This window comes from Drosophila hydei, unplaced genomic scaffold (assembly GCF_003285905.1).
Source record: "Drosophila hydei strain 15085-1641.00,03,60 unplaced genomic scaffold, DhydRS2 tig00000001-arrow-pilon, whole genome shotgun sequence".
In the NCBI taxonomy this organism is placed as follows: Eukaryota; Metazoa; Arthropoda; class Insecta; order Diptera; family Drosophilidae; genus Drosophila; species Drosophila hydei.
In genome coordinates this window covers 10,803,110-10,821,035 of record NW_022045643.1, presented here as the reverse complement: position 1 = coordinate 10,821,035, position 17,926 = coordinate 10,803,110, and positions in this window count along the sequence as shown.

Below are 17,926 nucleotides of genomic sequence, written 5' to 3'. Positions count from 1 at the left end.
TTGACAACTTTGTAGCTCGCCCGCTCCGATCGATGAACGACATTTAATAGCGCTCCTTCTCTCTCCAACATGGGATTTCGCTCTCTCTTTCTACCCTTCCTATTCAAGTCCTCACACGTGCAGGTTTTAATTTCGCCGAATTTTGTCGTCGTAAGGCAAATTCATACATACACTCAAAAGCATGCACTAACAGAGTTAGAGCTTGTGCATTTCGCAATGCATTTGTACGCTCTCTCCCGGTCTCGCTCTCTCTCTCGGTCTCGCTCTCTCACTCTCTCTCTGTGTTTGGCATTTTTTTTCATGTCACCTCTAATACTCACAGCATTTTAACATTGCGGAAGCTTTCGTGACTGCTTCTGCTTCTTACTTTAACTGCTCATTATCAAGCGCCGCTGTTGCTGTCGCTGTCTCTGCCTCTGCCTCAGTCACTGCTATCGTGGACTGTGGCAGCGACATGTTTGCCGCACCTACGATAACGGCATTAACTTGACTTGACTTAACAAACCCGATCCCCTTCCTGTGCCCTAATGAAATACCGCATAGCATCAACTTGAACAGCCGCTCGTTCAGTGAAAGCAACGAAAATGCTCCGACTGCAACGCGGAGTGCGCCAGCAAAAATTAAATCTGAAATTGGCTCTGACTGCGCGTCAGTTGCTACCGCTACCGCTACCTTCGTTGTCATCGCTGCCAGCGTTGGCGTCGCTGTCAACGTAGGCAACGCGACGCAACGCTTCTCGTCGTGGCGCAAAGCTTTGCATTCAATTTTCGTTTCAAGTTGACAAATTGACGTTCAAAGTTGTTTGCGCAGCATTTCAGTTACAGTTTCAGTTTAGCTGCCTGCCTTTTCCGCTTCCCTCATTCCCCTCGATTCTCCTGCCCGATGCCATTACCGTTGCAATCGCACATACACACACATATCCATATCGTTGCTTTTGTCAGTTATGGTTCCTTATTATTTTTATGATTTTTCGCAATCTTTTTACGTCCTTTGGCTGCATTAAAATGTAAGTAATGCGTCTGTGCGTGAGTGTATATGTGTATGTTTATGCGTGTGTGTGATTCGTGCGTATTTAAATCGAATACAATGAGGGACAAATAATTGTGGATGATGTAAACAAAGTAAAAATATTCTAAAATAGTACTTTTGAGTAATATTCGTATCACAATTTAAAGGATATTTATTTTTTCTATTACATAATTATAAATAATATTAGTATGTCTATTATTAGTTATATTAATTATTAATTGTTTATATTCATATATAAATTCACAAACGAATGCGTTCTGATGTGAGGCACTGTACATAATAGAATGAGTTGCTGTGGTTCCTGTTGTTGCTGTTGCTGTTATTGCTTGTTGTCATTGCCAACTAAATTGCATTGAGCTGTCACATTAGAGAAGCAACTCGATATGCCAGTCGCTTGCATCTCTCACTCTCTCTCTCTCTCTTGCCCCTCACGTCTCATTTTGCTTGCTCTATTCTTGCCTGACACTTTATACTTAGCTGAACAGTTTTTATCAATCAACTTTGGAGGTGTTGTTGTCGCCGCTATTGTCGTGGTCGCTCTACTTCTTATTCTTCTTCATGTTGTTGTTTTTGCTATTTGTTGTTGCGTGCACTTTAGTAGAAATTGCTGTTGACGTTGACTATGCAATACATATTTTTATTTTTATTCAATTTCAACGTCACTTGAACGTGGATAACGACGTCGTCGTCGTCGTCGTAGCCGCCATCGTCGCTGTCGTCGATGCCTCTGTCATCATCATCATCATCATCATCAAGAACGTCGTTTCGCCTGCTGTCTGCCTGCTGCTGGTTGTGTTTGTTTTTGTTTATTTCAATTATGCAGCGTCTATCGTCTATCGTTTATCGTTTATCGCGCCCAGCCAATTCAATTGGATAAGCCACGCAGCTGTTTAAAGTGCACTTCCTTATGGCCCGCATGCCCCTCTGTGCCAACTGGAGTGGGCAACAATTCTCCAATTGGAATTGCAATTGCAATTCGTACAGCCGCTTGAGTGAACGTTTATTTATTTACTTATTTAGTTTGTGCAACTGATGCGTATCTCTGCTGCAGTTGCATTTCGCACTCTGCTACTGCTACTGCTCTGCTCTAACGGGAAATCGCACTCGACGGAGTGCGCTCAAAGGAAGTGCATTCGAATGGCTGCACATCTGATAAACATGATACCCATAGACAGCTAACAGCTCTAGCCTCTGCCTCTGCCTCTGCCTCTGCCTCTGCCACTGCCACTGCCTATGCCCCTACGTCCGATACCGATATCGATATCCATCGAAGCCACTTGAGCTTTTCTCTAATTAGCTTTTTGCACTGATTTCGTGTTCTGAAGGTTGCCCTCTCAATGCAAAAACATTCACGATTTGCCGTATCCGCTTCAATTGCATTTGCCGCTAACTAACTTTAAATTGGCAAATTTAACATGCAGATGCAGTTATATGTTATATATGTATATATATATTTTCCTGAAGGTATTTGTAAAAACTTAACGAACTCAGATATTAAATTGTTTAGTATAACTTTTAGTATAGTATAGCCGCTAGTTGACTTGACCTGAGAATACAAGCTAGTATAAATCCACATGTTAATTCTAATTAAGTCACAGGTAAAATTTATATTACTAACAAAGTATAAATATAAATAATATTTATTTATAAAAAATTGTTTACTTTTAGAAGTTAATAAATATTTTAAGTTGGCTAATTTTATATCTACAAGCATGTTATTATCCTCATGTTAATTATAATAAAGTTCAAGATTAAGTTTGAATTCAAATGCAATTTTTTTGGAAATATAGATAAGATAAACATTTTTACAAGAAAAATTGAATACGACTTTGAAAAAGATCTTAACAGCTACCTAATTTACCAGGAAGATCTGCATATTATGTTTACTTTTTCATAAAATTAATAAGAATCAAGGAACTTTAATGAGACAGAAATACAAATTTAGATACACATAATTTTCTGTTTAAATATATTGCTTAAAGAGTTAAGGAACTGGTTAAATTTAACAAGAAAGTTTAAGGACTTCACCAGAAATATAGCAAATAAAAATCTTTTCTCTAATGGACATTATAACAGAAAGAGACTTGATTGAACGGAAAGATGAAAAGTCGTTCAGCGGAAAGCCTGGATAATCCAGAATTTATATCGACTCAATTTAATCTGTAGTTAATTGGGATTAAGGTTTTAAGTTTGTAATTAAATCTCTTTTTAATGTGGAGCAAAACCTCAGGGCCATAAATTTGGAAGTTATCTGAAACCTTTTGCTCGTCGAATTTAACAGCAATTGATAGACATGGGAAACATGAAAGAGTCTAGGCAGAGGGTAGGGGCTAGGATCACGGCTCTAGGGGTAGAACACGCCCGATTAAGACATTTTGCGGTCATCTTCATGTGCTGCGTGCATATAATTACATTCGAAGGCTTTTCGGGTGGCTCATTCATCACGCAGGCAACCAAAAAGTATCTCACAGATTGTTAGCACTTGGGCTCGACAGTTGTTGTGGGCGTGGGCGTGGGCGTGGACAAGACAAGAGTTATTTATGTTGTATAGCCAGCTACAACTATTAAAAGTAACTACTTAGCAAACACTGAAGCCGACCAACCGAGCCCAACGAACCAAGGAGCCAAGGAGCCAACGAGCTGCCCAATCCGAAAGTTTTTTCGGCAAAGTGCCATTTAGTTAAACATTTTGACACATGATAAATGAGTTGTATAAGCCCAGAAACCCACCATTAGGTCAGACATATGTCGAGTCCTTGCGGCCCCCAGTGAGCCCACCGTCCACTACCCTCGAGCCTTGGTCAGAGATCTGCTATTGCTGGCAATTAAAGTGGCATGAACGACGCTTCGGTAACCCATAAATAGTATCTATAAAGCAAGCACTAACATGTAAATTCGGCGAGTGCAGAGCAGGTCCTTCCGAAGGACTTCCGCACAGCAGCCAAGCGAGGAGAACTCATTAAATAGAAAGCATTTAATGCGCATCTAGATACAGCTGTACATAGTTATGTATAACAGCAGGCCGGTAATAGAATGTCATAAGCAGCTGCCGGAGGGTGCGAAATTGAATGAATGAACGAGTGAATGAATGAATGAAGGATGGCTGCTTGCTTGCTTGCTCTAAGTGTGATATCAGAAGTCAAAGTTTGAAGCAACCAAAAAAAAGAAACGTCGTAAAAGTCAGCGCCATCGTCCTCGTCGTCGTTGTCCTCATCGCCGCCTGTCGACAGGAAGGTCATTTAAGTTTTAATGATAGAGTTGTGTGTGTGTGTGTATAGAGTGGAAAAGGAAGGAAGGACGCGCCACGGGTAATGAAAAAGTTGCGCCCCAGAATTTGCGGTTCGTTATTCTACTTCTTCCACGCAGGGTTAGTTGGACTATAACCAGCTAGAGCTATAGCTGGAGCTACAGCCAGCGAGATGTGCTCGAAGAACAAAGGCAAACAAATGGAGTGAGTGTTATACAGAGTGAATCGTTGATGTATTAATTGAAATCTAGACTGAGAATTATACTCCTTCGGATCGAATAGCAAATGTAACCTTACCAGCTACAGGGCAGGCGAAACTTTGCTGTTAAGCTAAAGTGAGTTCGAAGTTTCTGCTGAATACTTTAACCATTCGCCAAGCTACGGGGTGGGGTAACTAATGTTTCTTGCAGTGTATCTAGCGGGGTGAAGGAAGTAAGCAAGCTCCAAATCATCTTGATCTATCATATTGGAGTTAATGAATAAGAGAGGAGGTTCGAAGTAGACAACTTGCCTAGAACTCAAGTCCGCTTGAGTTTTGAAATATTTCTCTTTAGTCTAGGTAGCATATCTTCAACAGAAGCAGTTTCTTTTACTCACCTGAAATAGTCTGGGAAAAGTGTATCTAAGCTTCGTTAAACGTACTTCAAGTGCTTCGCTCAGCTGTAAACACAAAGCATTCGGCAAAGGACTCTTCCTCCGTAGAACTTTTAGTTCCTTGTTAGCGTAACTCAAGATATGAGAACTTGATAGGAATTAGCAGACATATCTATATATTAGTTAGAAAAGACGAACAGAAGTTCAATTGATTTTGCGTGGTAACATCGCCTACTGCCTCCCCAGCTTCATGTCCTTAGCATATTTGAAATCTCGTCTGTTTCTTTTTTCCATTCGATTGCACATGGATAGAACTTAGCTGGCCATTAAGCTGGATACATTTCCTGTTAATTGAATGCGTTTCAAGTGCCAAGCCGCCGCCCCTCTGCCTCCTCACTTAGCGAGAACAATTGCTGTCAAAGGGCGTGTGCTATTTGCATCTCTAAAACGGTGGCAATTGACGCCGGTTTAGACCGAGGCACTCGGCTATCATCATCCATATCGGCTCGCAGTCGACACAGAAATTATTTTGCATGGATATATATTTAACGCTAACCCTCAGCGCCTGGCATTATGTACAGTGGCTCCTGCTGCGTTTTATGCCTTTCGCATTTTGCGCATTGTAGCCCTGGACCCTCCCGTAAGGAAGCAGGGGGTAGCCCATTCGCAGCTCGCAGGGGTAGCCAGGTCTCTGCGCACAACACTTTTGCGTAATAAGTGTATTTACTTTGTACGAGAGTGTTTCTCGGTGTGTGTGTCTTTCTGTGTGTGTGAATGGAATGGAAATGGCTTTCGTAATAATGGATTTCATTAAGGCCATGCAGGACAATGAAGGACCCTCTCGCTCAGAGGCTGTGCGTTTGTGTGTGTGTGTGTGTGTGTGTGTGTGTGTGTGTGTGTGTGTGTGGACGCCAATTCAAACTACGCCATGCGTAACAAATAAATTCATTAAGCGCAGCCAATGCCTCGTCCAAAACATTATCATCAACGTAACTCTGGCGGGGTAAGGCAGGAGAAGGCAGCGGACGGGCTGGGGCCGGGGGGTAACCGGCTGACTAAATGATAATAGCAAAAGCCGCTTGGCTTGGCACGCGTAATTAAGTTGCATGTTCGAATGTGGCCAAGTCCAAAAATTCTGTGCGAGTTCCCCTGGCGCTACCTCTCGGCCTCCTGCCTAACCGGATGTTATTCAAATGATATTTATGCCCAGTTTTGCGCACGCTCAATGTTTACGATTATGGGCCGCTGGGATCGGTCCGTGACCGGGATTAACGCAAAATTGTCAAGTATGCGTCTTAGTAGCAGCTCCTGCTGCTCGCGCTGTTCCGGTGCGACGTTTAATTAAAATGAATATGTTCAGGGGACGAGCGTGAAGCAAAAGTTACGAGCGCTTCATAAATTTCAAATTAATCAATGGGCTTACGACTGTTGTCCTTGCCGCTGTTAAAATTGCATTTGTCTTGTTAACCAGCGCACAAGAAAAGGACTCGGCCCGGCTTACAGCCGAATTGAAAGTAATGCGCGTGTCCCGGGCCCAAGTATTAGTTACATAAATTCCACAAGCTTTCATCTAACCTGACGTTTGATCTACGCCTTGGCCATGAACTGCGAATGGGCAGCAGGGGGCTGTGCGCTGGCGGCTAGAAGCTGGGAATGGAGCAGGTGCTGGCAACAGCTTCGGGCTTTGACTAGGCTCTGGAGTGGGCAAAGCAACTGGCAAATTATCGCGCCATTTACGAAAGTCTTGCAACATTTAATTGTTCAACTTGAGACCCTGGTTAACTAGGCCTTTTGGATCCCCAGCTGAAGGACTTGAATAATTGAGTTTTATCTGTATCTGTATCTGTGTCTGTATCTGTATCTGTATCTGTATCTGTATCTGTATCTGTATCTGTATCTGTATCTGTATCTGTATCTGTATCTGTATCTGTATCTGTATCTGTATCTGTATCTGTATCTGTATCTGTATCTGTATCTGTATCTGTATCTGTATCTGTATCTGTATCTGTATCTGTATCTGTATCTGTATCTGTATCTGTATCTGTATCTGTATCTGTATCTGTATCTGTATCTGTATCTGCATCTGCATCTGCATCTGCATCTGCATCTGCATCTGCATCTGCATCTGCATCTGCATCTGCATCTGCATCTGCATCTGCATCTGCATCTGTATCTGTATCTGTATCTGTTCTGTATCTGTATCTGTATCTGTATCTGTATCTGTATCTGTATCTGTATCTGTATCTGTATCTGTATCTGTATCTGTATCTGTATCTGTATCTGTATCTGTATCTGTATCTGTATCTGTATCTGTATCTGTATCTGTATCTGTATCTGTATCTGTATCTGTATCTGTATCTGTATCTGTATCTGTATCTGTATCTGTATCTGTATCTGTATCTGTATCTGTATCTGTATCTGTATCTGTATCTGTATCTGTATCTGTATCTGTATCTGTATCTGTATCTGTATCTGTATCTGTATCTGTATCTGTTTATCTGTATCTGTATCTGTATCTGTATCTGTATCTGTATCTGTATCTGTATCTGTATCTGTATCTGTATCTGTATCTGTATCTGTATCTGTATCTGTATCTGTATCTGTATCTGTATCTGTTATCTGTATCTGTATCTGTATCTGTATCTGTATCTGTATCTGTATCTGTATCTGTATCTGTATCTGTATCTGTATCTGTATCTGTATCTGTATCTGTATCTGTATCTGTATCTGTATCGTATCTGTATCTGTATCTGTATCTGTATCTGTATCTGTATCTGTATCTGTATCTGTATCTGTATCTGTATCTGTATCTGTATCTGTATCTGTATCTGTATCTGTATCTGTATCTGTATCTGTATCTGTATCTGTTGTATCTGTATCTGTATCTGTATCTGTATCTGTATCTGTATCTGTATCTGTATCTGTATCTGTATCTGTATCTGTATCTGTATCTGTATCTTATCTGTATCTGTTCGTATCTGTATCTGTATCTGTATCTGTATCTGTATCTGTATCTGTATCTGTATCTGTATCTGTATCTGTATCTGTATCTGTATCTGTATCTGTATCTGTATCTGTATCTGTATCTGTATCTGTATCTGTATCTGTATCTGTATCTGTATCTGTATCTGTATCTGTATCTGTATCTGTATCTGTATCTGTATCTGTAACTGTATCTGTATCTGTATCTGTATCTGTATCTGTATCTGTATCTGTATCTGTATCTGTATCTGTATCTGTATCTGTATCTGTATCTGTATCTGTATCTGTATCTGTATCTGTATCTGTATCTGTATCTGTATCTGTATCTGTATCTGTATCTGTATCTGTATCTGTATCTGTATCTGTATCTGTATCTGTATTATCTGTATCTGTATCTGTATCTGTATCTGTATCTGTATCTGTATCTGTATCTGTATCTGTATCTGTATCTGTATCTGTATCTGTATCTGTATCTGTATCTGTATCTGTATCTGTATCTGTATCTGTATCTGTATCTGTATCTGTATTATCTGTATCTGTATCTGTATCTGTATCTGCATCTGCATCTGCATCTGTATCTGTATCTGTATCTGTATCTGTATCTGTATCTGTATCTGTATCTGTATCTGTATCTGTATCTGTATCTGTATCTGTATCTGTATCTGTATCTGTATCTGTATCTGTATCTGTATCTGTATCTGTATCTGTATCTGTATCTGTATCTGTATCTGTATCTGTATCTGTATCTGTATCTGTATCTGTATCTGTATCTGTATCTGTATCTGTATCTGTATCTGTATCTGTATCTGTATCTGTATCTGTATCTGTATCTGTATCTGTATCTGTATCTGTATCTGTATCTGTATCTGTATCTGTATCTGTATCTGTATCTGTATCTGTATCTGTATCTGTATCTGTATCTGTATCTGTATCTGTATCTGTATCTGTATCTGTATCTGTATCTGTATCTGTATCTGTATCTGTATCTGTATCTGTATCTGTATCTGTATCTGTATCTGTATCTGTATCTGTATCTGTATCTGTATCTGTATCTGTATCTGTATCTGTATCTGTATCTGTATCTGTATCTGTATCTGTATCTGTATCTGTATCTGTATCTGTATCTGTATCTGTATCTGTATCTGTATCTGTATCTGTATCTGTATCGTATCTGTATCTGTATCTGTATCTGTATCTGTATCTGTATCTGTATCTGTATCTGTATCTGTATCTGTATCTGTATCTGTATCTGTATCTGTATCTGTATCTGTATCTGTATCTGTATCTGTATCTGTATCTGTATCTGTATCTGTATCTGTATCTGTATCTGTATCTGTATCTGTATCTGTATCTGTATCTGTATCTGTATCTGTATCTGTATCTGTATCTGTATCTGTATCTGTATCTGTATCTGTATCTGTATCTGTATCTGTATCTGTATCTGTATCTGTATCTGTATCTGTATCTGTATCTGTATCTGTATCTGTATCTGTATCTGTATCTGTATCTGTATCTGTATCTGTATCTGTATCTGTATCTGTATCTGTATCTGTATCTGTATCTGTATCTGTATCTGTATCTGTATCTGTATCTGTATCTGTATCTGTATCTGTATCTGTATCTGTATCTGTATCTGTATCTGTATCTGTATCTGTATCGTACTGTATCTGTATCTGTATCTAGTATCTGTATCTGGATCTGATATCTGTATCTGTATGTCTGTATCTGTATCTGTATCTGTATCTGTATCTGTATCTGTATCTGTATCTGTATCTGTAATCTGGTATCTGTATCTGTATCTGTATCTGTATCTGTATCTGGTATCTGTATCTGTACTGGTATCTGTATCTGTATCTGTATCTGTATCTGTATCGTATCTGTATCTGTATCTGTATCTGTATCTGATCTGTCTCTGTACTGTATCTGTATCTGTATCTGTATTCTGTATCTGTATCTGTATCTGTATCTGTATCTGTATCTGTATCTGTATCTGTATCTGTAGCTGTAATCTGTATCTGTATCTGTATCTGATCTGTATCTGTATCTGTATCCTGTATCTGTATCTGTATCTGTATCTGTATTATGTATTATCTGTATCTGTATCTGGATCTGTATCTGTATCTGTATCTGTATCTGTATCTGTATCTGTATCTGTATCTGTATCTGTATCTGTATCTGTATCTGTATCTGTATCTGTATCTGTATCTGTATCTGTATCTGTATCTGTATCTGTATCTGTATCTGTATCTGTATCTGTATCTGTATCTGTATCTGTATCTGTATCTGTATCTGTATCTGTATCTGTATCTGTATCTGTATCTGTATCTGTATCTGTATCTGTATCTGTATCTGTATCTGTATCTGTATCTGTATCTGTATCTGTATCTGTATCTGTATCTGTATCTGTATCTGTATCTGTATCTGTATCTGTATCTGTATCTGTATCTGTATCTGTATCTGTATCTGTATCTGTATCTGTATCTGTATCTGTATCTGTATATTTTTCTTCCTTCACCTGTTCCTGAATGCCTCTATATCTTTTTATACATTTATTTTCATATTTTTATGTTTTATATGCTAGCTTATGTCTATATGAGATTTCTCTACTGCCAAACTAATTGCGGCCTATTCAGTTGTCATAATTAATTGGTCGTTTTGGAGGATCCATTAGGGCGCCAAATTGGAATTTATTGCGCAGATTTGTAAGTCGCCAGCGCCCAAACACGTGTGCGTCGGCCTGAACACAAAGCAAAAAATAATATAAAGTTAAATAAAAAACAAAAACAAGATTTGGCAGTCGGACAAGAGAAACAACAATGGCGTAATGGGCTAATTAGCCGTATCGGGGGAAGGGCAAAGGGAACTCGACCCAGGCATCCGCTGTGCCTCAACAATAAGTCAGCAAAGTGTTACAAATATCGCACTTAAGGGCCTCAAAAATAAGTCGACCGACAAATTCAAAAGACGAACCGCTAATTAATCAAGGGAAATATAGAAAGAAACAACAACACAACAAAGGCAATGCAAATATGTGTTCATATTTCATATGCGTATCCGTGAGATACGTAACAGTCAGTCAATCAGTCAGTCAGCCAGCTAGCGAGCTACTCAGGTACTCAGCCACTGGCCAAGAATCAACCAACGAATGCAAATGCTACCCCAACTATTGAAAACTCTAACTTCAGAACGTGCGTGCCTTCAGTGGCAGTAACAACAGCAACAAGAGAGAACCAACAATTAAATTTATGTAACTTCGCTTCGTACCAGCGCTAAGTAATGTCAATGTTTCCAGCTGCCATAATCATAACTTACGAGAAAGGTCACACATAGTCATAGCCATAGCCATAGAACAAGCCAAAGACCAAGCAATAGTCCAAGCCATAGTCATAGACCAAATCAGCTGGCTATAAACTGTCGCACAGTGGAGCAAATATATGAAAAATTCTAGTTTGTCGGCAAAGTGCGTGGAGTATACAATTGAAAGTTATATGAAAATATATAAATATTAAAAATTATAAAATATTTAAAGCTGGCCATAAAAATCACATAAGAAAATAGTATTTTAAAATATAAATATTAAATATATATTTTGTTTATATTTTTTCACTTACAGTAAACAAGTCTATTGCTTTCGTTTTCTTATTTTGTATAACATTATTTTATTCTCTTTATAATTAATAAAAAAGATTTAAAATAATTAGAAACTCATGCAATTTTTTATATATGACACAATGTTAAATAAATTAAGAAATATTTGTTGTAATTTAATTTCATAACTTAAATAAAATAAAAATAAATAAATTTAAATAATAAAAAAATAATAGTTGATATTTAATTTAATAATTTTAAAATTTTATTTCAATTAAGTTAAAATAAATAAATCAAAATAATAAAATATTTGTTTTATTGGTTTATTAAATACTTTGAATTAAATTAAAATAAATTATTTAATTAAAAAATCGCCTTATTGAATTTTATAATGTAACATAAGTTAAATTAATATAATATTTTTTGTAGCTTTATAATACAAGTTTTTCATAACTACTTCGTTTGACTTAACTTTACTAAAATAAATTAATATTAAAGTTTAAAAATAAACAAATATATTTGATTTATATTTATTTTATTTTATAACTTTCCAAATTTCTATAAATTTCTATAAAATATTAATATGCATATAATTAATTTCTATAAATAATATACAAACTTTTCTATTTGCTTGCTCCACTGTGTCAGCAGCAGGTACCCCTCCAAGGGGGGGCAGAAAAAATAACACTAGCCATACGCCTATGCGTGATTATTTTGCGCCTCGAAAGCGCGGAAAAATGTTAATTAAATGATATTCCCAGCTAGGCGCTAGCAAATAGTCCAAAGCCAAATGTGGAAGTGGCAGAGCCTCAAAATGTAACCAGAGTTGGCTATTTGGTGGTTGGTGACTGGCGGTTGGCGGCTGGCGGCTGGTGGCTTAGTGGTTGCTGGCCAGTGTCCGGTGGCTGGCCGGAAAAGTGGCTCGAATTATGCATTACCAAAGGTATTTTTCGGCGGGCCACGCATATATTAGCGCTCAGATAGCGATCGGTGGCCCGGGTCACATGATTTTGCATATCGGGCAGCGAAACAACGGAAGAGAGTGGAAAAAATGCCAGGCCTGGGGCCGGAGGTGAGTGACGACTGACAGCGCCGCGAATAGGCAAGACTCACGCACAGTGCCAGGTAAATAGCAGCAGCAGCAGCAGGTGATGGTGCTGCCAAAAAGAAAAAAGAAAATAAGTGGGCGGGGCAGTTAGTTTTCCCGCTGGCTTTTCCCGCGACCGCTTCACACGTCAACGCACCAAAGCCGAAAATTAGTTAACATATTTTGTTGTTTTTTCGGTTTTTCGTTCCTTTTTCTACTCTTGTTTCCATAAATATTTGCATTTGCCCTACAGCTGCGCTCGAGTCCATGGCCAGTGGTCAAAAGTAACGGCTAACGCTGCTTGAGCAGGTAAAAAATGGCTTTTTATCGAGAACTGAACTCATTAGGAGCCCAGGAAGTATTACAGACTCTAAACACATTTGTAAGCTGATTGATTGATTGTTCAGTTTGATTGTTTGGCCAGGATTTTCTCAGCTCTCACTTAATGATCTTCCCGACATTTGCCATAGATTGAGCATCTTTTCATATATATATATATATATAGAGACATTTATCTTAATTGATGTGTGCGTGATGTCGGAGCATCTCTCTGGCCAGGAAGTGTCTTCATTAGGCAACTGCTTAATGAAAACAAATTATTAATTATGCCCAGAACTGCCACAACAAATAGCTAATATATCTCCCTTAAAAGTTACTTAATAATCGTCGAAGTTGCATATAAATAATAACTGAGGAGCACTTAATTGAAATTTCAAATGTCGTCCATGTTATATATTGAGATATATAGTTATCATAGAGCTCAAATTATGGTAGAAATTTACAAGTGAGAATTTTGTCAATCTTAAGTTATATATATTTCGTGTTTTTAATCATTACAAAAATTTATTTAATATATAAATAATACTCTTATAGCTATCTCTATATTGGTTAAAGCTGTTAACAATGGCCTAGAAATACTGAATTGAATATAATATAGTCAGAAAATATTGGAATTTTATTTGTTTTTTAAAAAGTTAAGCTTTTGGAAAATCTGAAAAATAAATTTTTTATATTTTTTATATTTAAAAATTAAAAATATTAAAATAGTAAATATTGAAAAAATATATATATTTATATATTATTTCATATACATTTCATATATTATTTTTTCTTTATCTTTACATTGCAATGCAATTAAAAGAAAAATTTGTATATCTTAAATATGAAAAAATGTATCAAAAAATTATTATGAAAACATTTAATTTTTTTTAAATTCATAATATGTTTTTTTTATAATAATAATAATATGATATTTAATTAAAACATTTAATTTTTTTAAAATTCATATTATGGTTTTTTATAATAATAATAATATGATATTAAATTAAAATATTAATAATAATACATATTAATAATATGATATTAAAAAAAATATTAAATATTAAATAATAGTGATAATAAAGTAACCTAATAATAAATCAATAATAATTATAATAATTCAGGTTTTAAATTTATTAGTAGAATTATTATTGTATTTAAAAATTAAGAATAAAGTAATATAATAATACGATTTAAGTTATAAATTATGTTTTCGTATTAATATAACATATAATGATGTAAATAAATAAGATTTAACCTTTCAGTTATTTACTAGAATTAATTTAATTTAAAAATTATAACTGTTTTTTTGCATTAAAAAAAATAAATTAAAATTATAACTGTATCCTGAGAGATTATCATAAAAACGTTGTATTAATTTTTTTCTTTTGTTTTCATCGATTATAATTTGTGATATGTAAATGAATAATATAAATGTTTCATTTTATATAAATAAACTAATAAGCTCTACTAAACCAGTTAAATTTATTTATTATAATTTTAAAAAAATTATATCATTAAAATAAACGTTCAAATATATTTATTTAAGTAATATTTGTATAAAAAAATATAAAAATATATATTTTAATAAATATATTATGTTTTAATATTTTAAGAAAATTACACAAAGAAAAAGATTCTTATATAAATATTATATATGTATTTATATTATAACTAAATATATCAGCTCTTTTAGATTTAATCATATAATTAAAGTCCTTGAGCTCGGCAGCACAGCTGAAGGCTCTACTTACCTGAATCCATGCCGAAATATCAATCTAAATTTACTCTAACTTGGCTATTGCATGTGAAGTATATACCTCAATTAGTTGAGTTTCTTTTGTATTTATAGTTTTATGATTTCATATATTTATTTTCGAAGTTGGGCCAAGTTTTAATGCCCAAATGCTGGTGTGATTGCAGGGTATTTGGGCGAACCAGCTAATTTGGCAAACTTATTTATTTTTCTTTCTGTAACAATCAAGTTTTTCCGACTGCGGCTCCTCTCTCGCTGCCTTCCGCTCCGCTCCACTCCAATATCATATTTTGTGGGCGTGGCTGTGGGCTATGGGCTGTGCAGCCCCATCTAATAATCCACATTCGCTGCAAACATTTCAACTTTTCCGGCCAAGTTGTTGACTGACAGGGGGAGTCGACTGTTTGTTGTTGTTGTTGTTACTTTTTTGGCTGCGGCATTTTCAATTGTTGCTAATGAGTGCCACAAATTAATTAGGTTACTTCGTTGAGCTGACGTCAAGTTTTTCTGTGTGAGTAGCGGGGTTCTCGTTGGGGCTGATGTTAAGTAGTGATAGTTGCTGCAAATTAGCATAAATTTCTTTCTCTTTCTTTGTCTCCCTGTCTCTCTCACACAGGCAGCTCGGTAGGAAAATTGAGCAATTTTCCAACGTTTTTGCGCCGCGTTGGGTGCGTGAGGTGGAAAATGTGCGCGATTGCGCCTAAATTATTAATAACAAAAATCCCTTATCTCGTAATGGTAAATTTTTGCATAGTTGCCACGCCCACAGCGCCCTATTCCAACAATTATTTCCACTCCTCGACGATCTTATCAGCTGCCTAGAGAGAGAGAGAGAGAGAGAGAAAGTGAGTGGAAATAAATTTCATTAAGTGTGGGCCAAAAGGGCTTTAATTTGCTTGTGTGTTGGCTAAGCAGATGACTCAGCATAAGCCTATCCGGACTTAAGCAAAATCTAATTACAAATTTGTTTCGAGTTTAGAAATATAAAAAGTGTTTTAGAATTTCTAAGTGAAAATTTGGAGATATATTTTATATAACATGTCAAATGGAAATCGCAAAAAAAAAATTAAACTAAAAATGATATATTTGAGAAGTGAGTGAATAAGATAATTCATATTATAAATAATTTGCTCAAATTAAAATTATTTTAATTTTCACTTTTATCACACAAAGTTGGACAGAAGCTCATAGATAAATATTTTATTTTAAAATATTTTTATTGATTTAAGTATTTCTAAAAGAATTATTCATTGAACTCTACATATGTATTATAAAAGATAATTAAATGGAAGGGAAAGCAGCTCAACCAGTAAGAGATTTCAACAAACTCCGTTTGGTCCCATATTAAACAAGCTTTTAGCCTCCTAACATACTTGCCAGTAGACTTAGCCACAGAAGAAGATGAAATTGAGTCAAGAGTACTTATCGAACACACTTACCAATTTATTTCAATATTGAAATATCCACTCAACTCAGCTAAAGGCTTATCGACAACTCACTGTTAAAAGTTATTTACTATTTTATTATATTATTTCATTAAGATTTTACTGTTGAAGTTTTATTTATATTTATATATATTTATTTATATTATTTTTAAATTTTGTTTAGTTATTGTATTAATTTATTCGTTATATAATTTTATTTGTTTTAAATATTTTTCATTTATTTATTCAATTCTATGTTATTCTATGTTATTTAATTTATTTATGTGTATTTATGTAATTTTATTTTATTAGATTTTTTTCATATACGTTTTTCTTTTTTTATATGTTTTTTCTTTGCTTTTAGTGAATTTATATTTTATATATATATATATATATATTTTTTTTTTTATTTAAATTTTTTAAGGTTCTATTTTTTAAACTTATTTTTTTACTTATTATATATTTTATTATAATTTATAAAATAGATTGTTTTCATATAAGTTATAATATAATAATAATTAATATAAAAATAATTATTATTATATTATAACATAACGAAGGCGGCTCTGTTAATTTGCCTAAATATTATAATAAATCAATAAATATTCGCTCATAAGTAAACACTGTATTTTAGCTTAAGTAAAAATGTAATTTTATAGATCAGAAATTTGCTTCACATCATTTATAAAGTCAAATCGAAGTCTGAAGTCTTTGATATTGACGAATACGCAAATACTTTGTAAATGCCATTAGAGAGCATCAGCAGGACTTATTCTAAATTCTTATCAGCAGCTGAATTCGGGCGCAGCATCAATGATAAGAGAAGCAGAAACAAATTTGGGCAAGCGAAGCTCGAGAGCAGAAAAGGTGAAAGTTAAAATCGTTCGTGACTTTTGGCAAGAGCAAACGAGAGTTTATAAGAACATATCGTGCATTTATTATTTTCGGGCAAATAGTGGGGATTATTAGGGCTTAAGCAGACAGGCATGCACACCCTCATACACATACCACACACACACACACACCCCACACACACGTGCGTGCGCAATTACATTTTTATAAAGGATACACCTAAGCAGCTTATGAACGCACAAATGGTTGGCAAATGGAAACATACAAATATATATAAATATATATATATATATATATATATATATATATATGTATATATATATATATATATGGTTTACAGAGTCTGTATATATAGCTGTATATCGGGGCTATGTAGCTGGGGGCTGTGTGTGTTTTAGCTACTGCGGTTAGCTGACAGCATTCGCTAGCTTGTTGCGAGCGTCTATTATGAAGCGAAAAGTAACGCTAATGAGTAAATCAAGAGCACATGTTGTATGATGAAATCCTTCGAAGCCTTCGAATACTCGGATGTCATGGAGCCATGGAGCCACCTACGCAGCCTTTGAAGCTGGGCCAGATGGCGTGTTGAAGCATAAATAAGCCGCCGACCTCAGCGCCTCGCGCCCGTCTCGCTTGGCCCCGTTTTAATAGCTAAATTATGTAATCATGATGTGTGATACACCCACACACACTACACACACACACGCACACACACACTTGAGCTGTAGCTGTGGCCCCTTTCCCAGCTCGTGTTGTGGCATTTATGCAAATCCTGCTGTCGCTTCTTGTGAGAAACTTTTTGCTTGGCAGCAGCGTCGCGGCACGCCCCCTGCGCCCTCTTTTTAATTTGAAATTTTTCATAATGAGCAGGAGGAGGCGGCGGTTGGGGGCGTGGCAGCCAACTGGGATACGCTTTGACGTTGCCATAGTGTGAAGATTAAATTCTACTAATTAGAGACGTCGAGTGGAATGTTCGCGCTTTTGTAAGCTAGTGTGTGTGTAGTGGGTGTGTGTGTGTGTGTGCAAGCATTGAGTGGCAGCAACTGCTC